Source organism: Hemicordylus capensis, chromosome 4 (genome assembly GCF_027244095.1).
Source record: "Hemicordylus capensis ecotype Gifberg chromosome 4, rHemCap1.1.pri, whole genome shotgun sequence".
NCBI classification, from domain to species: domain Eukaryota; kingdom Metazoa; phylum Chordata; class Lepidosauria; order Squamata; family Cordylidae; genus Hemicordylus; species Hemicordylus capensis.
In genome coordinates, this window is record NC_069660.1 from 163,902,288 (window position 1) to 163,930,217 (window position 27,930).

Genomic DNA, 27,930 nt, shown 5'->3' on the forward strand with positions numbered 1-27,930 from the left:
TTATTTTAGATTTTCCTAAAGTGTGTATTACTGTGTCCGTTGAGTTTACATACTATTTTGGAACCCAAATGACATAATGAAGCTGTTCACACACACACAGCAAAGACTAGGCTTGGCTGCCTAAGCCCAATCTTTGCTGCAAATGTAAACCAATGGGAGCTGTGTGGATCCTGGCAGTGGGGCAGCAGTGAACCCACGTAGAGAGCCTGCCACTTAGTCAAGATTAAGGGTGCAAGGCGCCCTTAACCCGGGCTAACTGACTGTGTGTTATTGTCATGTGGCACCCACACTAGGAATGTGCACGGATCGGTTCGGAGGCCATTCTAAAGGCCTCCAGACCGGTCCGGTCACGGGGTGGTTTTGGTTCGGGTGGGGAGTTTGGGGGGTTCCATCAAGGGCGGGGGGGGCTTTACTTACCCCTCCCGCGCTTTCCACACACTGCAGCTGTAATTATTCTAATAATCGCTCCTCCGTTGGCGGCTCCTCCGATGGCTCCTCCAGTTAAAAAAATGGCCGCCCCCTTGTAGTCCCGGCCCCCTGCTGCTGCCGCCCCCTTGAAACCCCCTCCCGCCCCCTTGAAGCCCCCTCCCGCCCCCTTAAATCTCGCCCCGGGCCCCGATCGATGACTTCAGAGGCGAGCGGCGGGGAGATATCCTCCCGCCCCCTTCCCTGCCGGGCTCAGGCTGCAAATGACTTTAGGAAGGCTTCTGCGCACGCAGAAGCCTTCCTAAAGTCATTTGCAGCCTGAGCCCGGCAGGGAAGGGGGCGGGAGGATATCTCCCCGCCGCCCGTTTCCCTGCCGGTCTGCAAAGGTAAAAGTACTTTTGCAAAAGTACTTTTACTTTTGCAAAAGTACTTTTACCTTTGCAGACCGGCAGGGAAACGGGCGGCGGGGGGATGTCCTCCCGCTCCCTTCCCTGCCGGGCTCAGGCTGCAAATGACTTTAGGAAGGCTTCTGCGTGCGCAGAAGCCTTCCTAAAGTCATTTGCAGCCTGAGCCCGGCAGGGAAGGGGGCGGGAGGATATCTCCCCGCCGCTCGCCTCTGAAGTTATCGATCGGGGCCCGGGGCGAGATTTAAGGGGGAGGGAGGGGGCTTCAAGGGGGCGGGAGGGGGTTTCAAGGGGGCGGCAGCAGCAGGGGGCCGGGACTACAAGGGGGCGGCCATTTTTTTAACTGGAGGAGCCATCGGAGGAGCCGCCAACGGAGGAGCGATTATTAGAATAATTACAGCTGCAGTGTGTGGAAAGCGCAGGAGGGGTAAGTAAAGCCCCCCCCGCCCTTGATGGAACCCCCCACCCCAGTGCCGGACCGCAGCTCTGCGGTTCCGTGCACACCCCTAACCCACACCAGCAGCCTCCTGGCCAGCATCACTGGAATCCCCATAATGCACCGCACACTTGCCCTTCACACCCTTAACCCAGACTAACTGATTGTGTGTCAGTGCTACATGGCACCCACACACCAGACCAGGCTAACTAATTGTACATCAGCAGCCTCCTGGCCAGCATCAACAAAATCCCCATAATTTATGTATTTACTTAAAATATTTATACCCCACCCCTCCAGTGCACTACTGCTTAGGGCAGCTCACAACAATAAGATAGATACAATATACAATACAAGTAATCAAATTAACTAAATTATAGAGAAAGGTTGTCAGATTAAAAACCACAATCACTATTAGGTTCAAATTAAAGGTTATTTTAAAAGCTAAAAACTGAAAATTAGAAAAAGCTAAAGAACTTACCAGATACAACAACAAAGGAGCATTAAAAAGTCTCTTTAAAAAGGTGTGTTTTAAGATTTAAAAAAAAAAACACTGAGGGAGGGAGTATGGTGAAGTTCTTCAGGGAGGGCGTTCCAAAGCTGAGGGGCCACAACCGAAAAGGCCCTGTCTCTAGTCCCTGCCAACTGGATCTCTGTTAGTGGCGGGGCCATGAGCAGGGCCTGAGATGATGAGCGGAGGGCCCAGCCAGATTCATAAAGGAGAATGCAGTCCGACAGGTACCCCGGCCCCAAGCCATGTAGGGCTTTAAAGGTCAATACCAGCACCTTGAATCTAGCCCAGAAGCAGCCAATGAAGCTGACGCAGGATGGGGGTAATACTCATGAAGTGACTTGCACCCATGAGTATCCTTGCAGCAGCATTCTGAACCAGTGAACCAGTGCAAGCTTCCGAACAGTCTTCAAGGGCAGTCCCAGGCAGAGCACATTGCAGTAGTCCAATCTGGATGTTACCAATGCATGAGCGACTGAGGTAAGGTCTGACTTCTCCAAGTAGGGTCGCAGCTGGCATACCAGCCATAGCTGGTAAAAGGCACTTCTGTACACCGCAGCCACCTGAGCATCCAAGGACAGCGTTGGGTCCAGAAGCACCCCCAAGCTGCAGACTTTGTCTTTCAGAGGGATCGTGACCCAGTCCAAAATCAGATTTACCCTTTACTCAGTTGATCAGTTCTACTAACTCAGAGTACTTCCGTCTTATCTAGATTAAATTTCAGCTTGTTTGCCCCCATCCAGTCCAGAAGAGCCTCCAAGCCCCAGTTCAGAGCATCCACTGCCTGCCTGGGGTCTGCTGACTTAAAAGGTAGGTAGCGCTGGGTTTCATCAGCATACTGATGGCAACGCAGCCCACACCTACGGATGACCTCTCCCAGGGCTTCATTTAAATGTTAAACAACATGGGGGACAGAATAGATTGCTGTGGCACCCCATAGGCCAAAGGCCAAGGGGTGGAACAAGCATCCCCCAGAGTATGACCCTCTATGTAGGAGCGGAGCAAAAGTATAACCGTGCCCCCATGTCCCAACCCAGAGAGATGTCCCAGAAGGATACCATGCTCGATGGTATCGAAAGCGGCTGAGAGGTCCAGGAGGATCAACAGAGTCACACTCCCTCTATCTCCCGGCGTAGGTCATCCACCAGGGCGACCAAGACAGTTTCAGTCCCATATCCAGGTCAAAAGCCAGACAGGAAAGGATCTAAGTAATCAGATTCATCCAGGGCTGCCTGGAGCTGAGATGCCACAATGTTCTCCAACACCTTGCCCAAGAATGCACTGTGTGCTCATCCCCAAACCTCCGTGCTGCTGGGAGCAGCTGGCAGGCGGTTGTCTGGGCAGGCAATCCACCATCCAGTAACGGCAGGGATATTGTCTACAGGGAGGTAAGCATTTCAAGGCCTCACCCCTTTTGAGCCCTTTCTCCTGATCATGAGAAAGGGCTCAATCTTTCTTTTTGTTTACCATAACATCAATAACTTAGTTTTTGGGCTGATAATGGGCTATTCACATGCACAGAGGAAACTGGGCTAAGGAAGCCCAGCCCAGTTTTCCCCATGCATGTGAACCGCCAGCAGTGGCGCAGCTCCCGGCGGTAAGTCCACTAAAATGCCCCACCACAAGGTTAGCGGCACAAGTGTAGATTATCTGAGTGTAGATTCTGAGTGTAGATTCTCTGGCAGCATATGAGATTTTCAATGAGAAACCATGAATCCACTCTCATTTGTTACCTGAGAATCTACAATCAGAACACCTCAGAAACAACAAAACTCAGTACCCCATGGGTTAGCAACTCATGGGGGTGGTTGGCACCCTCTGTGCACTACACCACCACTCACTCTGGGCCACCCCAGCACCCACCCACCCCCAAGTGGACTTATGGGGCTGCTGAAACCTCCATTATTCCCTATGGAAAAAACCTTAAAGATGCATAAACTTCAACAAATCACAAAAAATCAGCCCTTTGCCCAATTCCTTTGAAATAATTCTGGTAGCTTCCTTGACCCCATTGGGCACTACCACCCACCACAATCCACTCTGGGCCATCCCTTTCCCCCTGACGTGAAGCGATACATTTGCTGGAATCCCCATTATTCCCTATGGGAGGAATAAAATCTGAAAAAGAGTCAAAAATTCACAAATAATCGCAGGAGTCTCTGATTGCTTTGCTGTTTTGTGGGTGGAAGGCACCCCTGGGTGCCTACTACCCACACCAGTTTTTTGCCCCTAGGTACTCCACATAGGGAATGATGGGCAATAATAATAAAAATTTCAAAAATTCATTAAAAATCATAGGAGTGTCCAATTGCTTTGGGGTTTAGGTGGTAGTTGGCACCCATGGGTGCCTACCACCCAACCCAGTTTTGGAGTATTGGACCAGTTTGAACCAGTTCAAGCCAGTTTGAAACAAACCAGGCTAAATTCAGTTTGAATTCAAACCGGCAGGTTGAACCCAATGCCTGGTTCAGTTCAAATTCGAACGACTGAGCCGAACCAGTTTGACTTCAAACCAGTTTGAATTCAAACTGGTTTGCACATCCCTAGTGCAGAGCCCAAGCCTCTGCCTGTTGTCTTCTCACAATTAGAAAGAATGAGAACAGAGCTGGGTTCCTGCTTCTACATTATGCCCAGACTATCTCGGGACAGGCAATGGAACTTTACCTTCTCAATGAAAAACACCCTGCACATGCTCATGTGCACATTCCTATTTCAACCCCCACCCCTTTTGAAGAAGAAGAAAAATATCTCCCCATGCTGAGAAACATCTTCAGACTGAGATGCCAACATTTTTTAAATCAAAAGTTGGCAACCCAACTTAAGATCAGTGCCACTGCCTTTATACTTTCTAAACATATGTTTCCCCCTCTGTATGTATGGGCAAAACATTTATTCTTTTTTTAATGGTTCTTAACCATTTTTCTGTTGTGCATCGCTCTGTTCCTCTTCATTTTTTGTCTTCAAGTGTTGTGCGTGGATCCTTGTACTTGCTGCAAAAGGTCTGCTATGCCCAAACTCAGAAGCAACCGTTCTTTCCATTCCATATCCAGGAATGATAATGTCTATAACTCTAAAGTCCAAACATCGAAAAGTACAGTTACAACAATAAATGCAGAGTTGCTTCACCTCAATTTCATTTTCCATATGCACATCCATGTCTGTAAAACACTTTGGGATGAGTAAAATGTGAGAAGAAGGTATTAAATGTTATCATCACATAATACTCCAAACACCACACTTCTTTCAAATTCCAGCGGGGCTCAGGATCAATAGGGCATGTGTAATAGAAGATCAATCGTTTCCATTCCGTGAGGTGTCACTTACAGAGATGAAATTAAAGCAAAGACCATAATACTGGAACTATAAGTTATGCTTTTTTGGAGAAGCTCAACCATAAAATGGCACTTTCCCCCCTTTTTCTCCCCCCACCCTCCAATCGCAGACTTTTCAATTAAGTGAGTGCAAGGACAAATGGTCCCAGTGCCTTTAGCTTTAAGTTATAAGTGCTTCTGAAACCTCTGTCAAAGTGCTTAGTAACGCAAGATTTAAGATGCCCAATTAATTTTCCCCCAACAAGCAGCCAAATGTTGATGCAGAAGGAGGTTAAAAGCTAAGTGTTTAATTAATATTAAATTTATTTGATTCTTTACCACTGAAAGCATTGTAAAATTGAAAAAGCAGTTACTTTTATGGTCACTGTGCTCTACTTTGATCTTTGATCCATGGCATAAAAATCGCAGAGTGTAAAGATTCTTCTGCTTTACTGTTCTTATTTAATAATGGGGTGGATAGACTTGTTGGGGGGTGGGGTGGGGTGGAGGGGAGATGTTGAGGTTGGAATGGGGCATGGCCACAGGACCTGTTGCTGCAAGTCATCAGCAGTTACAGGCAATGGAAACATAACATCTGGCCAATCTTTCCAGATGTTCTTCTGATGCTCATGTTCTTCTTATGATGCCCTTTACAACAGGCATCATAAACACACAGAGGGCAGTGTCCCAAGGAGTTCTATAATTTAATGCTCGACCAAGCAGGTTATAATTCCTCCCGATTTTCCTTCAAAACTCATCTACACATCCATAGACCCTCTAACAGAGATTACCAGATGTTTTTCACTACAACTCCCAGCATCCCCAGCTGCAATGGCCTTTGGCTGGGGAATATGGGAATTGTAGTCAACAACATCTGGGAGTCCCTGTTAAAGGGAATACTGTTCACATCACATTATAGATCCTATAATGGGATCCTATGGGTCCCATTATAATGGGTCCTATGTCAATGGGAAGAGACATAACTGGAACCAGTGGCGATTTTCTCTTGCAACTCAGTAAGGCAGTTCATACAGTCGTAGGGTAGGACAAGTGATTTACCCAGGTTTGGGAGCTGGGAACAACTAGGTAGGAGGAAGAGGGAGTGACTAAGGCTGTTCTCACAAGCAGCCCAGCCTGGGTTGGTCTGCTCGTGTGCAGCACTGGGATCAAGCCCGATCCTGGCACTGCCCTTGTAGGTCACCCAACTTTTTACCATGGCCTTTAGCTAGGATTAAGGGCGCAGGCACACTCTTAACCCTGGTGCTGGGGTTGTGTGTGTACGCAGGCTGCAGGCAACCCACACATGTAGAGAGCTGGGTGGCAAGAGTGCCTGGATGAGGTAGGATCCCTCAATGTACTGCACTCCTGGGATGTAACGCACTCCTGGAATGCTGCTCGCAGTGGTGCCACACATGAAATGAAATATGTGATCCCATTTTATTCTCTATAATCAAAAAATGGTAGCTGTATGCCCCCCCCCCTTGATACAGATTGGGATTGTGGTGCAGTGGGAATGGGGTTTAATCCTTTCTTCTGTGCTGTTTTCTGGATGAAAATTGCCTCCCTGAAGCTGCTATTTTTCCTGGAAGAAAATCCTGCGTAGGGCTGCTCGTGTGAAACACCGGGATCAAGGTCAATCCTGGTGCTCTCCAGCTATGAGTCCAGGGCCCCAGCCCACCCCAGGCTTTTACTGGGGTAAAGGGGCATGAGTGCAGGCAGCTCAAGCAGACCCAGAGCCAGGCACCTAGAGCGTCTGGCTTGCAGGGAAATCCCTCAATACACCATGCTCTCCGTACAATGCATTGAGGGATATCTAGAGGCCAGGCTGCGCAGCTCAAGTGGGTGCGTGATCCACATGTCCCCCAGAAGCACTAAGATCATCTGGAGGGAAGTCAGGTGCTACCCTACCTTCCCCCCGCCCTCCGTGCCCCAATTAAAGGTTGTGTGAACAAGCTTACTGTGTCTATAGGGGAAGGGGAAGGATTAACCCTACTGCACCATGCTCCCAATCCGGATCATCCTCCCCACAACTGCAATTTTTTTTAGGAAAGATCACAAGGACATTAATGGGATAACACGTTTAACCTCATGTCATGTCTACTTTGATCCTAACTTGTTCAGTTGATTCCAAGGGGACTTCAGTACAGTTAACTTATTCTGAATTGGGACAATTCATTCTGCAAGGTCCGTAAGGGGTGTGGTGAAAAGCAAGCCCAGACAGCAGGAGGGTGGAAAGGGCCACTGTGCTGGAAGTCAGATTGGTTACTGCTGACTTTATAAAATGAATCAGAGCTGAAAAGCTTCGTTCTTTTCTTCACTTAGTAAAGTAAAGTGTGCCATCAAGTCAATTTTGACTCCTGGCGCCCACAGAGCCCTGTGGTTTTCTTTGGTAGAATACAGGAGGGGTTTACCATTGCCTCCTCCTGCACATTATGAGATGATGCCTTTCAGCGTCTACCTATATCGCTACTGTCCGATAAAGTACCAGCAGGGATTCAAACTGGCAACCTTCTGCTTGTTAGTCAAGCATTTCCCTGCTCCACCACTTAAGGTGGACTTCACTTAAGGAGACCCAAAATTTCAGATCCCTTTAAACAGGGATGCACATGAAGAAAGAGGCTGGGTTTGGCCATAATGGAAAAACATGGTTTGTGCTAATCATAATTTTAAAAAATACACGAGCTGGTTCAGATGAACAGTCTCATCTACACATGAGGAGGACAGGGCTGCTGAAAGAACATGCCCACCCAACTTCACCAAAGGACATGCTGACACATTCTTGGCACATCCTTGAACTGTGTGAGAGGGGTGTTCATCTGAATTGGCCCTCCACATGTGCTGCAAGACCCTGAGGCTCTTCTCATGATCCTCTAGGGGGTTAGCGGGAAGAGCGGGCTTGGCACACGGGCAGGGCGGTAGCCCTGGGCGGCTTGATTGGCCGCCTACATGACTGCCGGCTCTGTAATGCAGCCAGTGGGGGCTGGGAGCATCGGGTGCCATGCGGCTCCCAGAAGCTCCAGCATGCCCTGCGAGAGCACAGGACATCCTGGAGAGAACCCCGAGCCGGGAGGTTGCTTTTCAGCCTCCTGGTCGGGGGTCTCCTCGTGAGTAGCCGGGGCGCGGAGCCACAGAGCGGCTACTCACAATTTTTAAAAATGGGTTTGCAGAGCGTTCGCTCCTCAAACCCGGTTTAAGGGGAGCGATACTGTAGCGTAGTCTCCCTCTTACAAACCACTGAGCTCGCAGCTGAACCCGGTGGTTCACACGATGGGAGAAAAGCGGGCTAGCCTCCGCTAGCCTGATTTTCTCCCCTCCTGTGAATAGCCTCTCTGTTTTTTAAACACTGCTTTAGTTAGAGCTCCCAGATCTACAACAAGCAAACCATGGTTTAGAGCTGCTTGTCTGCTTTTGTTTCCCACCTGTTCAGGAGTCAGCTACATAAGCTCACCCCTGTCTCCATGGTATAACAGCCTCTTGAGGAGAAGTCATTCCCGTTTCCATGGTGCAGCAGCCCTCTTGAGGCAGAGTAATGGCCATAACTGTGATTTGTCGATGATTTCTGAATTCAAGACAAAACAGCATCAAGGCAATTAGCAAGACTGCATTTTGGAAAACAGCAGCAAGCGGTAAGTTCAGGTCTTGGTTTACCAGTCTCAAACCAACCTGTGGGCAGACTCAGGACCAGGTCTCACGATCCATGAGACCCAGTTTGGGGCGGTGAGCAGGAAGGGAGCCCTGGGCCCACATGACTGCCAGCTCCGAAATGGAGCCGGGGGGGGGGGGGCTGGGGAGCCCGGGGGCGGCGTGGCCCCAGTATGCTCTGCGCGAGCCTCTCCTAGCCCGATTTTCTCCCATCATGTGAATAGCCTCAACGGATACTTTAAAAAAGGGCAGTGGCTAGTGTGGCTCCTACAAAGCACTCTGGATTGTGCTCTACATCACTGCTGCTGCCCAGATTCTCAATCAAGTTAGACAGGGTCTCAAGTCTGCTCTGGGCCCCTGGCCAGTGCCCAATTTGGCTGCCTGGAATCAGTTTGGCTGCCTGGAGTCACATTGCCCCTGGAGTCAACGCAATTTGGGGGTAATTTCTACTCAAAATCTACCTATGCCCAGCATCTGGATCTGGACCAAGTTTAGGGAGATCTCAGGTAGAATGAAGTAGATATTGAGGTTATTCAAACGATGGGGCGAAATAGGGCTGGTGGAGGCTAGCACTCCACAAAACTGGGCTCCCTGATTGTGAGTAGCCGTGCCGCGGCTCCGTGCAAGTAGACCCCTGATCGGGAGGCGAAAAGCCACCTCCCAGTTCTGGGGGTCTCCCCAGTGTGCCCTGAGCGCTCACACGGGGCATACTGGGGCTTCCGTGGGCTTCCGTGCGGCCCCTGAGCTCCCCAGACCCCATCAGCTCCATCACAGAGCTGGCAATCGTGTGGGCGGCCGGTACGACCATCCAGGGCTCCATGCTCAAGTGTCTCGCCCCGGGCTCCATGCCTGATTGTTTCCATGCCCGAGTGTCTGCGGGGAGAGCAGGTTTAGCCCGCTCTCCCCGCGGCTTTGCAAAAAGCACGTCTCACGGATCGTGAAACCCGCCTCTGTGAGTAGCCGCGGCACAGCTCTGCGCCGTGTTTACTTACAAGTAGACCCCCGGAGGGGAGGTAAAAAGCCATCTCCAGACTCCAGGGGTCTCCCCAGTATGCCCCCCACGCTCGCATAGGGCATACTGGAGCTTACGTGGGCCATACGGCCCCCGAGCTCTCCAGCCCCCACCGGCTCTGTCATAGAGCCAGCAATTGTGTGTGCGGCCAATCCGGCCGCCCAGGGCTCCCACCCGAATCGTCTGCAGGGAGAGTGGGCTTAGCCCGTTCTCCCCGCTTAGCTGCAAAAACCAGGACTCACTGATCGTGAGACCCAGCTCACTGAGGCTTTTTTCATGACCAGCCTATCCCAGCCTGGGGCAGCACTGCCTGGGTTAGGCTGGCTGTAAGAAGCGGCGGGATCCTTGTGGATCCCTCTGCTTCCCACCAACCTAACTCTTTGAAATAACCTGGCTGTTAGTCGGTGTTAAGGGTGCACTAACATCCTTACCATGGCTGCTGAGTACTGTGTATTTTCATGTGTTACCGTGAGCCGGGTCTTAAGATCAGTGAGACCTTGTTTGGGGTGGTGAGCGGGGAGGGAGCCCTGGGCGGCTGGATTGGCCGCCCACACGATTGCCGGCTCCGTGACGGAGCTGACGGGGGCTGGGAGGATCGGGGGCTGCGTGGCCCCCAGAAGCTCCAGCATGACCTCTGCAAGCGTGCAGGGCATGCTGGAGAGACCCCCGAGCCAGGAGGCTGCTTTTAAGACACCCGGTTGGGGGTCCGCTTGTGAGCTGCAGTGGCGCAGAGCCACACCGAGGTAACACATGATTTTAAAAAACGGGGTTGTGCAATGCTCGCTCCGCAAACCTGGTTATAGGGTAGGGCTACGTAAGCGGGTTACCTGCTGAAGAACCACTGGGCTCGCGGCTGACCCCGGTAGTTCTCGCAATGGGAGAAAATCGGGCTAGCTTCTGCTAGCCTGATTTTCTCCCATCGTGTGAATAGCCTCAACGGGTATTTTAAAAAATGGCAGTGGCTAGTGTGACATTGCTGACATTGCCCCTGGAGTCAATGCAATTTTGGGGTAATTTCTACTCACATTCTACCTATGCCAAGCATCTGGAACTGGAGCAAGTTTAGGGAAATCTCAGGTAGAATGAAGTAGATATTGAGGTTATTCACATGATGGGGTGAAATTGGGCTAGCGGAGCCTAGCCCGATTTCGCCCCATTGTGTGAACCTCCAGGCTTGGCTACGAGCCCGGTGATTCCTAGGCGAGTAACCCGCCTAAGGGCCCCTGCCCTTAGCCCGGGTTTGCAGAGCAAACATTCCGCAAAACCGGGCTCCCTGATCGTGAGTAGCCGCGGTGCGGCTCTGCACCATGGCTACTCATGAGTAGACCTCCAACCGGGAGGTGAAAAGCAGCATCCCGGCTCCGGGTGTCTCCCCAGTATGCCCTGCGTGATTGCGCAGGGGGCTTACTGGGGCTTCCAGCGGCTTCCAGCGGCCGCGCATCGCCCGAGCTCCCCAGCCCCCGCTGGCTCTGTCACGGAACCAGCAATCGTGTGAGTGGCCAATATGGCCACCCAGGGCTCCCTCCCCGATTGTCTGCGGGGAGAGGGGGCTTAGCCTTTGTGAGTAGCCACTGCACAGGCTCCGTGCTGCGGTTACTAACAAGTAGACCCCCGGAGGGGAGGCAAAAAGCCACCTCAAGAATCCAGGGGTCTCCCCAGTATGCCCCGTGCGCTCGCACAGGGCATACTGGAGCTTATGGGGCCACGTGGCACTCGAGCTCCCCAGCCCCCACCGGCTCCATCACGGAGCTGGCAAACGTGTGGGCGGCCAATCCAGCCGCCCAGGGCTCCCGCCCATATTGTCTGCAGGGAGAGTGGGCTTAGCCCGTTCTCCCCGCTTAGCTGCAAAAACCGGGTCTTACTGATTGTGAGACCTGGCTCATTGAGGCTGTTTTCATGACCAGCCTATCCCAGCCTGGGGCAGCACTGCCTGGGTTAGGCTGGCTGTGAGAAGCGGCGGGATCCTTGAGGATCCCTCTGCTTCCCACCAACCTAACTCTTTGAAATAACACTGGCTGTTATTTGAAATAATCAAATAACTCTTTGAAATAACACTGGTGTTAAGGGTGCACTCACACCCTTACCCTGGCTGCTGGGTACTGTGTATTTCCGTGTGTTACTGTGAGCCGAGTCTCATGATCAGTGACACCCTGCAGAGGCGTAACTAGGGAAAACGGTGCCCGGGGCAAGCACTGAAATGGTGCCCCCCCGCGCCCCCAACATACTACATTATACTTAGGTTTTTCCTCACAAGCGCCCACCGCCGCCGCCAAGCCAGGCCACTGACTGGCCGCCAGGCACCAGCAAAGCAATGGGGGGTGTGTGTGCGGGCGGTGCGGAAGGGACCGCTCGTGGGGGAGGGGGCGCCGACGCGCTCCCGTGACTGCTGCAGTGCTGCTGCACTGAGCAGGAAACATTTGTATTAACAAAAAATTAAAAAAAAATTAAAAAATTTTTTTTGTCATGCCGGCGCCCCCCACGTGACCAGAAAAGATGGCGCCCGGGGCACATGCCCCCCTGCCCCCCCTATAGTTACGCCTCTGACACCCTGTTTGCGGTGGCGAGTGGGGAGGGAGCCCTGGGCGGCTGGATCAGCCGTCCACACGATTGCTGGCTCCGTGACGGAGCCGGCAGGGGCTGGGGGGAGCTGGGGCCGCAAGCTCCAGCATACCCTGCACGAACATGCAGGGCATGCTGGCGAGAGCCCCGGAGCCGGGAGGTGGCTTTTCTCCTCTCTTCCGGGGGGTCTCCTCTTGAGTAGCCACAGCACGGAGCCACGCCGCAACTACTCACGATCAGAAAGCCCAGGTTCGCGGAGCGCTCACTCCGTGAACCCGGACTTTAGGGAGGGCTACCAAAGCGGGTGACCCGCTTGTAAGCCACCAGGCTCGCCTGCAAGCCCAGTGGTTTACATGATCCACAAAAATCAGGCTAGGAGAATCTCATAGCCCGATTTTTGTGGATCATGAGAATAGCCCCTGTGTGTTTCCTCGGGCCGAGTTCAGCCTGAGGAAACACAGAAACGGACACATAGAGTGCCTGTCTGTTGGGGGAATACCCCAGTGCAACGTGTGTGCTGCTGGATCCTGGATTAATGGAGCAGGACTGGGACTTCGTGCACCGCGGCGACACATGAGCAAAAAAATGAGGTTAATGGAGCACTTGCTCCGTTAAGCTCATGTAAGGGGAGGGGGAATTAGGCGGGCTAGGCGCCTTGGGAGCACCGGGCTTGCCTGTGGGCCTGGTGGTTTCCACAATCCCTGGAAAGTGGGTTAAGCTCCCTTAGCCCGCTTTCCAGGGATCATGGGAATAGCCTCAATGTATGACCTGACATCCTTATGATTCACTGAGGTCATTTACACAATCGGAAATTGTGTTTTAGCCAGGTTAGGGAACTGTTGAGCTCCCAATTTTCGGTTGTGTGGAAGAAAAGTAAGAGGAAAACCTGGGTAGAAGTGATTGTGCGGAAGCAAGGTAGGAGGAAAAGCTACCCAGGTTTCCCCTCCTACCTTGCTTCCACACAATCGAAAACTGGGAACACACACAGCTCCCAAACCTGGGTAGAACCATTTCTGATTGTGTGAATGACCCCATCATGTTGGAGTTGAGGCGCAAATTCTCTCTGTAAGGTTAGATACAAGATGATACCTGAAGTTGAAGTCAAGTGATAAATTAACATGGATGCAAGGATGGAGCTATCAGTGTTCCAAGGTGTTGTTGGAACATAGGCCACCTCTCTCCCTTTCCCCTCCTCCCTTCTCCCACTCTTTCTGCCCCACCAGCCAACTACTTCATTAATTGTCCCCTTTGCTAAGCAGGGCTCTCCCTGGTTGCATTTGAATGGGAGACTATGAGGTGAGTCTCACAATCGGTGAGACTCACGAAAATGAGGTTTGCGGGGAGAGCGGGCTCAGCCCGCTCTCCGCACAGACGAGCACTACTGCAGCCCTGGGCAGCTAGATTGGCCACCGACTGCTGGCTCCGTCACCGACTGCTGGCTCCGTCACTGAGCCGGTGGGAGCTGCAGGGATTGGGAGCCGTGCAGCCCCTGGAAGTTCCAGGATGTCCCATGCAAGTGTGCAGGGCATACTGGAGAGATCCCTGAGCCCAGGAGGCTGCTTGCAGCCTCCCGGCCGGGGATTTCCTCATATGTTGCCGTGGCACGGAGCCATGGTGCAGCAATACACAACCACAAAATCCGGGCTAAGGGGAGGGGTAGGTAAGCGGGTGACCCGCTTTGGGGAAACCAGGCTTGCCTGCAAACCCGGTGGTTTCCACGATCCATAGACAGTGGGCTAAGCTCCCTTAGCTCGCTTTTCACTGATCGTGAGAATCGCCTCGATATGTAAGAAATTCCCCTTAGGGGATGGGGCCGCTCTGAGAAGATCATCTTTATGCTTGCATGCAGAAGGTTCCAATTCCCTCCCTGGCATCTCCAAGAAAGGGCTAAGAGAGATTCCTGCCTGCAACCTTGGAGAAGCCACTGCCAGTCTGTGTAGACAATACTAATTTAGATGGACCAATGGTCTGACTCAGTAAATGGCAGCTGCTGATGTGCCACCATCCTTTGCCACTTTGGTTGGGAATGGAGGGCACATGCATGGTGGGCTCAAATGGGAATGGAAAGCATAGCAAGGGCTGAAGCAGTAGTGGCAGAAGTGGTTGTGCCAATGCTGATGGTGAACACAGACGGCGTGCACTGCCAACGGGGGTGCCGCAGGGCTTTTGGGGGGGCAACAAAGGCCCCCTCTGCCCTAATTATGCCACTGCATGTATGTGTAAACAAATCCCATGTTTCACCTCTAATAGGGTCACTACAAGCCTTCTGCGATATACAGTAGTGCAATTTAGAGTTAGCCTACTTAACAATGCAATCTTGAGATGATAAGCGCACAGGCTAGGTAACAGCAAGGGGCGGCTGGGCGGGGACAGCGAGAGAGGTCATAAGCTCCTTACCCAGCTGCCCCTTACATGTGAAAGAGTCTCCCACCCCTGTACTTGTAACAGAGAATCCTCACCGGATTCCCCCCTACAAGTATATTGGCCGGCCAAACCGGTTCGACTGAACCAATTCAGAGCAATTTATCTGAACCAGTTCAGAGCAATTGTTCAGTTTCAACTGATTCAAACTTGAACTGAATGACTTTCTTTTTAGTTTCGTACACACCCCTACTCCTACCCTGCTTTGGCCAGTCGTGAGAATTTCCTTACTCTGTTGTAAGTAGGTGCTCACAAGTGTAGGGGGTAAAGAATGAAAAGTACTAGAGTGTTGGCAAAAACAGAGGTTACATAATGCACAATTAATCTGAACGCAAAGGCCACAGAAACTGCTGGAACTTGTTTCCCCATATAACAGCTAGAATTGGGGTGCTCAAAAGTAAAGAGAAGCTGGTTGGCCTGGAGAAATGACATTCATATGTTGTCAGCAAAGCATGCATGCATGTACACACACACACACACACACACACACACCAAATGTCTCTCCCCTACCCCGCAACCCCAAACCGTTCCTGTTCATTCATTTTCAGAGACTGTTTATCTGAGGCCACATCCAACCGGATTTGTCAAGCCCCCTCTTAACAACTTGTTGTCACAGTCCATTACCAAATTGCATATAGTTATATATTCCACTAATTAGGCTTCTAAAATATCATTAACATGTCTCTTGATCATTAGCATAACGTATGAGGCGTCCTCGTTAGGCACGACTCAAGTTTGTTAACGTGATAATGAAAGGCACGGGGCTGGCATTATGGGAACTGTGCTGATAGGAGCCTGAGAACATCAAAAGCAATGAAGCTAAACAAAAAAAAAAAAAAAAAAAGAGGGGAGGGGGTAAAAAGGAGAATTCTAGAAAAAGAAGCAGAATGGGAGCCAGCAGCAGCTTCGGGGATTAGAGGACCCTTCCAGTTTGGGAAGCAGACATCGTATCAGATGGAAAACAAATGCACCAGTGTGAACCAAAAGGTCTTGTCCCTTTACTGGCTATTTGCACAAAAAGGATCTTGCACATTGCACCTTTCAACTCTAGGGCACAATCTACCAGGAACTTCTCCTGCACACACCCTTTTAAAATGAGTGGGAGCTATGCAAGAGTTGCTCTGGGACAGCTCCCATTTATTTCAGTGGGTCTTGCACATGAGTGCTTGCAGGTGGACTAGGCCTTACCCCACCCCACCCCTTTCTTTTTTACAAAAACCTGCAACAACATTCATGGATTCAGATGGCCGGGATATATGCAAGAAACAACATTCTGATAAATGCAACGGTGGGTGCAGAGAAGAGCCATTTACAGAAGCAAGGTTTACACAAGACTATAAAAAGGTTGCAGTGAATTTGCATAGTTCGGCATTTCAGATTATTTGTCTTCAGGCTGGGAACTGGCATCCTCATTAAAGGAAATGTGTCAAATTTAAATTAGTAACATAAAATCATCTCCAGAGCATAAGGAATAATTTCATTGGGCCCCAGCACTATCGGTCAAGACAAGGGAAAAGGCACAGAACTGCCCAAATCACAGAGACTTGAGATAGCTCTTGGCAGGCAGGGAGATAATTCCATCCTCTGCATCACAGCTCAAGCAAGAAATGCTGTCATATGAACACAAGGGACAGTTTAAGAGCAGCTCAGCTTTCTTCTGGTCACTGCTCCTACCTTCATAAGGAGGACCGCCCCAGAGCTTGAGAAGCCTGGCATTTGTATTTTGCTAGACTACTGCTGTATAGGTGAGGTGATCCAGGATGATGGTTTAGAATTTCATTGGTGGCAGAATGCAAACCCACATCTAGACAGGCATAGAGCACTAGCTCTACTGTGTTCTACACAGGTTTGGGAGCTGTGTGTACACCCAATTTTTGGTTTTGTGGAAGCAAGGTAAAATGAAAACCTGGCTAGACCTGGATTGAGTCCCTTCTCATGATTACATGAGAGGACTACCAGGTCGGCAGCTGGGAAGGCTACTCAAACTTACCTTCCCGGCAGAAGGGGAAGTCCTTGCTGGGCACGTGGATTGGCTTTTCCCAACAGTGTGGAGGGTTGGGGACCAGGACATGTCATCCTGGATGGACCCTGGGAATCCCATAATGCACTGCACCAGTGCACAGTGCATTTTGGGGATCCCCCTGGTGCTGGCCCAGAGCCTGCTCCTCTGTTGGTGCTGGGTGGCACCAACACACTCTCATTTAGCCTGGGTTAAGGGTGCACATGGGCCCTTAACTTCGGTTAAGGGGCAGGCCTCTTTGGTGGGTTTGCCACTAAGGTACTGCCGGCAGCTGCCAGTGGTTCTTATAAGGAGCCAAGACTGGCTTGGCTTCTATAGCTTGGTCTTGGCTGCACAAGAGAACAGCTTCACTGTATAGAAGTATGGTAGGAAGAAAAGCTACTTAGATTTTCCTCCTACCTTGCTTCCACACAATCACTTCTACCCAGGTTTTTTCGCCTTACTTCCACACAACCGAAAATTGTGAGCCAATTTTCAAATGCAGGTAGAATACAGTTTTTGATTGTGTGAATGAGCTCACAGTACTAACAGTTCATGCTCACTCTGGAGTTTCCTATATCAGCAAAGCCACTGAAGCCCAATCATATTTCAAAAAATGATTGTAAGGCTTTCTTCTTAGGGCCAGCATCTAACAGCGAGAACTTAGCTCAGGAGAGGCAGAGGCGGTGTGAGTAAGTTGGGAGGGACTTGAGCAGCCTGTAGGATAAGCCGTGAGGTTAGAACCCATCTCGGGGTCAGAGTAGTGGATCCACAGCATCTTTCCACTGCCAGACTTACTTCTTTTTCCTAAAGCTTCTCAACCAAACCTTGATAAAAACCTCCTTCTTTACCAAAGACCAACAGAAACCAACTTCAGAATTGAAAGAGTAAAGGGAAGAGGTGGACTTGCACTAGAGTTGCCAACACTCCATTGCCTGAATAGGGGACACAAGGGCAGGGGGATCTCAGGGGTGAGGCCATTTATACCAACCATTTATACCAGTGTCAATTCTTTTTCAATATGAATACATACATACATACATCTATATCTATATATTTGTATTTTCTTTTCTTTTTTTAAAAAGAAAGCTAGTAAATGCAGCCTGCATTCTAAAAGCATACATATTTTCCACCATCTTCCTTCCAAGGAACTCAGGGTGGCATATATACCACTCCCCATTTTATTTTCACAACAATCCCGTAGATTAGACTGAGGGGCTATTCCCACGATCAGCCAAAATCAGGCTAGGGGAGCCTCGCCCGATTTTGGATGATCGTGGGAGCCACCAGGCTCGCAGCCGAGCCCGGTTGCCTCCCGGCGGCTAACCCACCTGAGTACCTCTCCCCTTAAACTGGGTTTGCAGAGTGAGCGCTCCGCAAACCCAGTTTTTCTGATAGTGAGTAGCCACGGCGCAGCTCTGCACCACGGCTACTCATGAGTAGACCCCCGAGGGGAGGCGAAAATCTGCCTCCCGGCTCTGGGTGTCTCTCCAGTATGCTCTGCACGTTCGCGCAGGGCATACTGGAGCTTCCGGGGGCCGCGTGGCCCCTGAACTCCCCAGCCCCCACTGGCTCTGTCATGGAGCTGGCAACTGTGTGGGCGGCCAATCCGGCCGCCCAGGGCTCCTGCCCTGCTCGTGTGCGGGGAGAGCGGGCTTAGCCCACTCTCTCCGCTTCCCTTCTCAAGCCGGGTCTCACCAATCGTGAGAAAGAGAAAGAGTAGGCTCCTCCTTGAATTCATGTATCTATCCTGTGCATGTATAGCTGCCGCTGCTGCCTCTTCAGCAGGTTCAGAGCAGCCCTTCTTGCATCTAGACCCCGCTGGCTCCATTATGCCATCCGCAGCCACCCCAATGCGGGGGGGGGGGAGATAGTGTCCTGGACGGGACAGCCACTTTCCCCTGGAATTACAGGACATCCTGTCCAATCCGGGACAATTGGTAACTCTAACTTGCACTTCATGGTATAGTAGAAAACCCCAACAAAGAGGAAGCCAAATTAATTATTTCAGTGGGACTCTGTGTGGGTTGGTTTATTTTTTAATGGAAGTTAAATTAAAGCCACAGGGGACTGGTGGGGGGCAGGGGAGAAGGATTAGTGGACAATCAGCAAGGACCCCAAAGTATTGCCTCCAAGATTATTAAACTATAAAAAGTCTCTCTCTCTCCCTCTCTCTCTGTTTTCTCCAAATAGGCTTTCAATAGGAAACAGATGTGAGGGCTGATTAACAAAACGCAGAGTATAAAATGGGCTTCCCTCCTTGTCTACTACAGATGCAATTATTTTAGTTCAAGCTATGGAGTGAGGCTCAGCCCCTCCACACAGAGCGGCAATTTGTGGAGGAGTAGCAGGCAGGGCAGGCTAGGTGCCTGCCATTCCAAAGGCTCCTTCCTTGAAGGGCCAGCCAGCTAGGAGTCTGGGGCTTGACATAAATTTTGCTGACCTTGGGTGAAAAATTGCCTCGTTTCTATGCTGGAAAAAAAAACATTACATCATGTCGCTCGTGTCAGGTTCTCTAAATGCCCCCCTCCTCAACTCTGAGCCACAACGGAAGGTGGGGGGATGTAACATAAAACTATCAAAACACCAGCAACAGAGAAGAAAGGGGGCCATTGTTGTGGACTGTCAGCTCTCTTGGCAAGCTTGAAGAAGAGAAGTTTCGGGGGAGAAAGGGTACGAGTGGAAGGAAAGAAAAAAATGCCATGGGTCTACCCTGCCTGACCCTCAATGTTGCTTTTTAGGCTTCCCCAAACTAACATGCACCTCTTCCTTTTCCAAAATAAATCCACCCAGTTCATGGTCTTCTACTAATAATAAACAGAAGTAATGAAAAATAATTCACCGCTTTGCTGCTATTCAACAGCAAAATTCCAGGAGGCCGAAAGCAGTCTAAATATAACACGACGTAGTCAAAGCAATTGATCAGGTTCTGGTGATGTTTGGGAGAACCATCTCATGGGCTTTAAGAGTCAGATTCTCCTCGGGTGTAAATTAGATCCACTCATTTTGACATGATGCAGAATTATGCGTGAGAAATATCTGTCCTGTATTTATGTGTGATAAATATCTGTCTTGTATTTCTCCTCCCCGCCATCAATTCTCTGACCCTCCAGGAACATGGGAGGTAGAGAAAGAAGCTCAATGGAAGGTACAATAGTTTTAAAACTCACATTCAAAATAGATCTATGGAGAGTGGGCCAGCTAAGCTGGAAAGGAAAATAAAATGAGAACCTAAGACAGCAGACGCAAAAAAAAAAAGTCTAAACAAAGGACAAGCCATGGAAAGACAAAAAAGAACAAAGAAGGGACTTTTGAGTTTTGAAAGGGGCTAGAAATGGGAAAATGGAAATAAGAGTATTTTGGAGACAGTGTTCTGGAAATAAACAGAGTGTTGGCAGGACAAGAAGAGAAAGGAGGAAGTTATTCTGAATTTATTGCTAGAGAAGATTCAGGAAAGGAAAGGAAAATTAACGGAAGCCCAGACGAGCAGTAACAAGCAGGCTGCCATGCTGAAGCTAACTTGATGTGTTCCATTTCCAGCTCAAATGCACCCACTCCTTTCCAAATAAAGTTAGGCCTGTGTCACTACCACCACAATTCAGGCATGTGCCAACTAGGACAGAATGCACCATGAACCTAGGAGTTTCCCAGCTGCCATACAGCCTAAGCAAAAGGCAAAGGTGGTGGCCCTACGATGAGAAACATTGAAGTGGATTATGGGAGCCATTATGGTCAGCGCAACGGGAGACTCTCCTAGGAGGTTCTGAAGTGAAAGGCTCCATTAAAGGAATGGCAGTTGTGCAAGTGCTCTATGTCTGTTTACTAGAAGCAGACACCTAAAGCAGACCCTAACATTTTGCACTCTACACAGCTGAAACCCTTCCTAATGCATGCTGAACAGTAGCTTGTTCTAACCTGAGCCTGCGATTTGCTTGACAGGTAGAAAACGAAGGGCAGATAGTGACATACCTGGAGCTGCCTTATACGTAGCCAGACCATTGGGCCTATTTAGTCCTTGTCCAATTGGCAGCAACCCTGCAAGGTCCCAGGCAGGAGTCTTTCCAAGATCCTTTCCAACCAGAGATTAACAAGACTGAACTGAATGCCAAGAATGGGTCAACCACCGAGCCATGGCCTACACTTCACACAGTAGTAATATGTGAGTTGGCCAAAACCTCAAGTCCAGAAAGCTGTAAACAGGATTAAAGCAAGAGGCCTGTGATTATACTGCTGTTTCAAAAACCGTCTAACCAAAAAGTGGTCTGTACGCTGGAGTGCCTCCTTTAACCCTTAAGGAGGACTCCCCACAGGATTAGGCTTACAGTCACATCTCACAATGCCTCAGCTCTTCAATTTAGCAGGCAAGCTCTCTCACAGGAGCGTCTCTTACTTATGCCAGGTGGCCCACCTTGTGCGTGGCTCTGTGATGAAAGCTTCTGTACACTGGGAGAGAGATGGTAAACGGGGGGGGGGGGGGTCATGCAAAAGGATTTAGAACTGGTTTAGTTCTGGTTAGCAGCAGTTTATGAGGTTATTCACATGAGTGCAGAAAATCGGGCTAGCCTCCGCTAACCCGGTTTTCTGCAATCGTGAGAACCACCAGGTTTGCAGCCGAGCCCTGTGGTTCTTGAGCGGCTCACCCGCTCAAGTAGCCCTCCCCTAAAACCGGGTTTGCAGAGCGAGCACTCTGCAAACCCGGGTTTTTTTTATCGTGAGTAGCTGCAGTGCGACTCCGTGCTGCAGCTACTCACGAGGAGACCCCCAGAGGGGAGGTGAAAAGCTGCCTCCAGGTTCTGGAGGTCTCACCAGCATGCCCTGCGCGCTCGCACAGGGCATGCTGGAGCTTCCGGGGGGCAATCGACCCCCGCTCCCCCCAGCCCCTGCCGGCTCCGTCACGGAGCTGGCAATCATGTGGGTGGCCGATCCGGCCGCCCAGGGCTCCCATCCTGCTCGTGTGCAGAGAGAGCAGGCTTAGCTCGCTCTCCCCATTCACTCTCGCAAAGCGGGTCTCACTGATAGTGTTATCAAAGTTCTATGAGTGTTATCAGAGATCAGGCAGAGAGGCTATTCTCATGAGCAGCCTAACCCAGTCTAGGGCAGCCCAGCCTGGTTTAGGTGGCTTATGTGGACTGGAGCACCGGGACTGAGGCCAATCCCAGCGCTGCCACCATGCCTAGCCTGACTTTGAACCTTGGCCTTTAGCCAGGGTTAAGAGCATGCGTTTGTCCTTAACCCCAGTAGCAGGGTCATGTGTATGCTTGGGCTGCATACGGGGGAATCCCTAAATGCACCATGCTGCTCACATGGACTCATTTTCCCGGCCTTCAGGGATTCATGCTGCCAGAAGCAGCGTGGATCGTGTAGGCACATGAACAGTGTCTCGGGGAGTGAGCTCAGCTCACTCTTGTTTTTCCTCCTGCACCCTCCCTGCCCACAGTAAATGGTCATGTGCAGATTCAACACTCATAGCAACAAGATCTGGAGGACTGGTGAGACTCGCCAAGAGTGGGTAAGCAGGGAGAGCGGACTTAGCCTGCTCTCCCCGCAGACAAGCAGGCAGGAAGCCCTGGACGGCCGGATCAGCCGCCCACACGATGGCCAGCTCGGTCACGAAGCCAGCGGGGGCTGAGGGGATCGGGGGCCACGTGGCCCCCCGAAGTTCCAGGATGCCCCACGCGAGTGTGCGGGGCATACTGGAGAGACCCCCAGGGCCGGGAGGTTTGTTTTAGCCTCCTGGCGGGGGTCTCCTCATGTACTGCCGTGACACGGAGCCACACAATGGCAATACACGATCAAATAGACAGGGTTAGCGGAGTGCTCGCTCCACTAACCTCGTCTAAGGGGAGGGCTCCGTACGTGGGTTACCTGCTTGGAGGACACCGGGCTTGCATGCGGGCTGGGTAGTTCTCATGCTTGCCAAAAAACGGGCTAGGCTCCCTTAGCCCACTTTTTGGAGATTGTGAGAATCACTTCCTATTCAAACATTGACCTGGTTCACACAGAGAGCCGGGTCTCACAATCAGTGAGGCCCGGTTTTGGAGGGTGCGCAGGGAGAGCAGGCTAAGCCTGCTCTCCCTGCACACGAGCAGGGCAGGAGCCCTGGGCAGCTGGATCGGCCACCCACATGATTGGCAGCTCCGTGACATAGCCGGCAGGGGCTGGGGAGCTTGGGGGCTGCACAGGGAGCTCGGGGGGAGCTCAAGGGCTGCACGCAAGCACGCAGGGCATACTGGGGAGACCCCTGGAGCCGGCTTTTCATCTCCCCTTGGGGGTCTACCCGTCAGTAACCATGGTGCAGAGCCTCACTGTGGCTACTCACGATCTGTAAAACCAGGTTTGCAGAGCGCTTGCTCCGCAAACCTGGTTTTAGGCCAGGGGTACTTAGGCAGGTTACCCACCTAAGAACCACCAGGCTCTCAGCCGAGCCCGGTGATTCACACGATGGGGCGAAATCGGGCTAGCCTCAGAGCCTATTCTGATGATCAGCCAAAATCGGGCTAGGGGAGCCTAGCCTGATTTCGGCTGACCTTGTGAGCCACTGGGTTCGCAGCCGAGCCCGGTGGCTCCCAGGCGGTTAACCCACCTAAGTACCCCTCCCCTTAAACTGGGTTTGCGGAGCGATCACTCCGCAAATCCGGTTTTCAAAATTGTGAGTAGCAGCGGTGCGGCTCCACGCCACAGCTACTCATGAGTAGACCTCCGGAGGGGAGGCGAAGAGCTACCTCCTGGCTCTGGGAGTCTCTCCAGTATGCACTGCGCACTGTGCAGGTCATACTGGAGCTTCCGGGGGCCACATGGCCTCCGAACTCTCCAGCCCCCGCCAGCTACATCACGGAGCAGGCAGTCATGTGGGTGGCTGCTACGGCTGCCCAGGGCTCCAGCCCTGCTCGTCTGCGGGGAGAGCAGGCTTAGCCCACTCTCTCCACAAACCCGGCCAAAGTGGGTCTCACAGATTCGTGAAAGCCACCTCACAGTCATTCAAATCTAGGTTTGATGTGGGTTATTGACATTGGTGTGATTGTGTGAACCCACACCAATGTGGGAATCTCAGATTAATTTGGGGCCATAAACCACCTTGCTGTGGGTTCACACAATCACACTAATGTTGTTAACCCACATTAAACCTAAAGATTAGAACTATTATTTCCACAATGCAGATGGCATGGAGGTTGTGTGGCTTGCCTGAGGCCAACTAATACATTCGTGGCAGTGACGAGGTTCAAAACTGAGGTCCTCCAGATTTGTAGCTCTGCCTCTTAGCCCCCATACCACACCAGTTTTGCAGATCATTATTTTCAGCCCTTCTAAATCATGACTGAGTAACACAAATAATTTTGTAAGCTCTTATACTATTTTAAGCAATTAATCGGAGGTGTTGCTGTAGCATCATAAGGACTAGAAACTGCTAAATGAATAACAACAAGATCTTTAAGTAATTTTGCTTAATTAAGAATGCGATAAAACTCTGAACGTACACATCACCACTTAGCAAATGATTCATTTTAGCCAAAGTACTGTATTATTGACTCCAAGAGAGAGGTACTTAATAAAGATACCTTTTATTTTTAAAACATTCACGTGCCCTGTTCAGGTGTTCTACTCATGAATTCTGTACACAAGCATCCACAAGAGTGCATGTGTAAGCCCCGCCTATGTGTTGACACGCTCTTTCACCCCATCCCCTGATCTGAAGTCACAAACGCTGGACTCGTAGATTCTTCCCGTGTTTGCAAATGCTGGTGCCCCAGCGTTTGCAACCACGGGGAGAATCTCTCATGCAGAAAGTCAAAAAGGCTGCACCCAGCCTTGGAATTTATGAAGCACTAGGTGGTGAGAGCTTTCTTCCTAAAACCATAAGAGGTATCATGTTGGAAGCCACTGAGCTGAGGCCAAAAGCAAAGATCTCAGCCACCTTTTGCATATATGAGATGGCTAGGAAGGCTAGAGACAGAGGCCAGTCAGTCTCATTCACTGGCAGTAAAAAACCTTCCAATGACAAGAAGTGACAAAGCACTGGCTTTAGAGCCACACCTGGCCTGAGAGGAAAGTGGTGAGAACACCCAGAGCGCCTTACACCTTTTCTTCTGAAATGTACACTCTCATTAACATGTGATAGGGTTTTATTGTCTGAAACAATATCTGGTTTAGATCAGTGCCTTCATTCCAGACACTGCAGCTCTGGAAGCTAGAGAGCAGATGGTTTATATTCTAGGAGTCTTCCTTACCTCCCATTCCCCACCAGCGCCAACCCCCCTCATAATTCCTTACAAATTCCTGGAATGCTTACACTTAACAGAAAATCAGACACAGGGAAAAAGGAATGAGTTGGCAAGTAGAGAGAATGTGGATAATATAGACTCACATGTAACCCCTCAAGGCATTCTTTTTGCTTGTTCTATAGCAGTTGAATGATTTAAAGGCTGCGTTCATACAACCATGAGGATCTTGGTTTAAAAAATTAATCGAGATTAATGAGCCCAGCAGAGCTGATTGTGTGAATGCAGAATTTCAAGCCAATCCTGGTCAAACTGCTCTGGTTAGCCAGCATTTGACCAGGATAGATAACCATCCTGGTTTAAATGCTGGCTGACCAGAGTGGTTTGACCAGGATTATCCTTATGCTGTCAACACAGCCTAACCTTCAGTGATTCTGTTGTGTGTTGTGGGGCAAATACTGTAGCAGCCCCAGATGGGGGAAATGGGGCTGGGAAAGGCTGGCTGCATGACAGGGAGGAAGCTCCCGTGTGGCAGCAGATGGGTTTGAAATGAACCCAAGTTATCTGCACTCTTTCTCCCCCTTCCTCTCGTAGACAATTGAAGTCATCGAGGCTATTCACGCGATGGGAGGAAATCAGGCTAGCGGAGGCTAGCCCGATTTCCTCCCATCGTGAGAACCACCAGGCTCGGCTGCAAGCCCAGTGGTTCTTAAGCGGGTCACCAGCTTAAGTAGCCCGGCAGTTAAACTGGGTTTGTGGAGCGAGCGCTCCTCAAACCTGGGTTTTCTGCTCGTGAGTTGCCATGGCGCAGCTCTGTGCCACGGCTACTCACGAGGAGACCCCTGACCAGGAGGCTGAAAAACAGCCTCCTGGCTCAGGGGTCACTCCAGCATGCCCTGCGCACTCCTTGCCTAATCAAAATAAAATATCCTGTGTAAAGGGCTGAACCAGACAGGTGTCAGAATCAGATTGCAATCAAATCCTTACAAGCAGGGAGGGGGGATTTAAGGCAAAGCATGGGTGGGGGAGAAGGTGTGAAAAGCCCTCCCGCTGCCCATGCTTTTCTTTTTGAAATTACTTTTCTCAGCCAATTTTCTCTTGATCCATGAACAGAAGTAACTCCCAGTAGAAGAAAAACATACTGAAAAAAATATTTCGGGAAGAGAACCATAGGCAGGGAAAGGCTTCAGCGGCCTTCTTCTCCCTGCCCACTTTGTTCCCTTTGCATTATAGGAGTTCAGCACATCTCAGGTCCCGTTATGCCACATCACAACTGAATAAATTATCACCGTGCAAATCAAGAAAATCAATATATCAGTGCCTGCTTTGGACGATCAGTTATGTTTGGAAGATTCCATTTTCAAAGGATGGAAAGAACAGAATGAAGAAAAGGCAAGAAAACTGGGTGGGCGTGAACTGCAGCAGTGGAATCACCAAAAAGCAGATACAGTGAGGCTATTCTCACAATCTCCCAAAAGCAGGTTAAGGGAGCACAGCCCAGTTTGGGGAGGTTGTGTGCTGCGATGGGAGCCGCCCAGCTCCAGGCAGGAAACCTCCCTAAATACCCCTCCCCTTAAATGAGGTTAGCGGAGTGAGCACTCTACTAACCCTGTTCTTTTGGTCATGAGTTGGCACGGCTCCACGGCATGGCGGCTCCGCAGTGCAGTGACTCCAACAAGCCTCCCAGCGTTGAGGGGCTCACCAGCATGCCCCGCATTCTTGCGTGGAGCATGCTGGGACTTCCAGGTGGTGGCAGGCCCCCGATCCCCACTGCCCCTACTGGCTCCATGATGGTAGGTGACTGATCCGGCCGCTCAGGGCGTGCTGAGTGCTCGTGTGCAGGGAGAGTGGATCCAGCCTGCTCTCCCCACCTAACCCCATCCGGGTCTCCACAGTGCTTGTGTGGAGAGCCTCAGTATATGAGGGGATGACAAGGAGTTGTCCAGGCAAAACACTGTAGCCCCTAAATGCCAGATGCCATTCCAAGGTCTCCCTCATATATTTTCCATACATTTTTAAGATTACCCGAAGCCATGAGGATTAACAGTTTGCTTAAAATAAGAAAATTCTGTTTCTCAGGATGTTGAAATCTTTGACAAATACCAGATTTCACATTTACAGAATATGCACAGATTAAAGGAGATACATTTTCCTGGAATGGTTGTCTGCCAGCCTTCCATCATGTCCCTTAAGTTAAAACTGCCAGGTTCTCATCTGGAGACAGTCTCTCTTTGCTTTTAAATGCTCCATAGTTCACAATACTGAGATGAAATACAGACTATGCCTCCCACTCCAACTCACCTGCTGTGCGGGAAGATTAGTGTACTGCTAAGTGTTTTTGGTTAATCCATTCCTTGATCCAGGCCAGCTTTTGAATGGGGCTTTAGTTACTTGTTTTCCAGTTTCCAGAGTAGAGGCGGGGCTAGCAAACAGCCAGCAGCAGGAGCATGGGAAAGCAGTCTGCACTCACCTCTCTCTGTACATAATATGCGTCTCATTAAACTGTTAATATTTCTGATTCAACTCCACTGCCTTGTCCTTGCATACCACAACTCATTCATCTGGATTCTACACTAAGCACAGCAGAAAAGGGAGGAAGATGAGCTGGGGGGCACTGAAGGGACGGGGAGGAAGGCACTTGGCTGGTCTGCAGTCTTCTTGTCCAATGTATCAGAGCAATTAAGGCACAGACACTGCCTCTGGGTGAGGATCTGGCAATCTTAGTGTGCAGACCAGTACTGGTGAGGGAGAATACAAGATCTCTATATTATTGGCAAGCTGGTAAAATGTTTTAATATTTAAAACTCAATGTTAAAAAAACCCACCTTACTTACTGGTCAATCATGCAAGCCAAGGATAGGCAACCTTGGTGCTGCAGCTGTTTAATTACAATTCCCATCATCCCCAGTCACAATTTATTGTAGCTGGGGATGATGGGAATTGTAGTTCAACAACAGCTGCAGCAACAAGGTTACCTAGCCCTGATCTAAGCC

The 27,930-nt window shown here is 50.5% G+C and overlaps 1 protein-coding gene and 1 long non-coding RNA gene across 8 annotated transcripts in view; one reads left to right on the forward strand and one right to left on the reverse strand.

Annotated features, from left to right (window-relative positions):
• Positions 1–27,930, reverse strand: part of PBX1 (PBX homeobox 1) — a 298,544-nt gene that overhangs the window by 236,556 nt on the left and 34,058 nt on the right. The window lies entirely within an intron of this gene.
• On the forward strand, positions 1,123–27,455 carry LOC128322616 (uncharacterized). Of its 2 annotated transcripts, none has more exons than XR_008305817.1 (3): positions 1,123–1,257; positions 8,516–8,714; positions 26,171–27,455. It is a non-coding gene; the product is annotated as an uncharacterized LOC128322616 (long non-coding RNA). The 2 variants fall into 2 exon arrangements; XR_008305818.1 differs by lacking the exon at positions 26,171–27,455 and adding an exon at positions 15,966–16,094.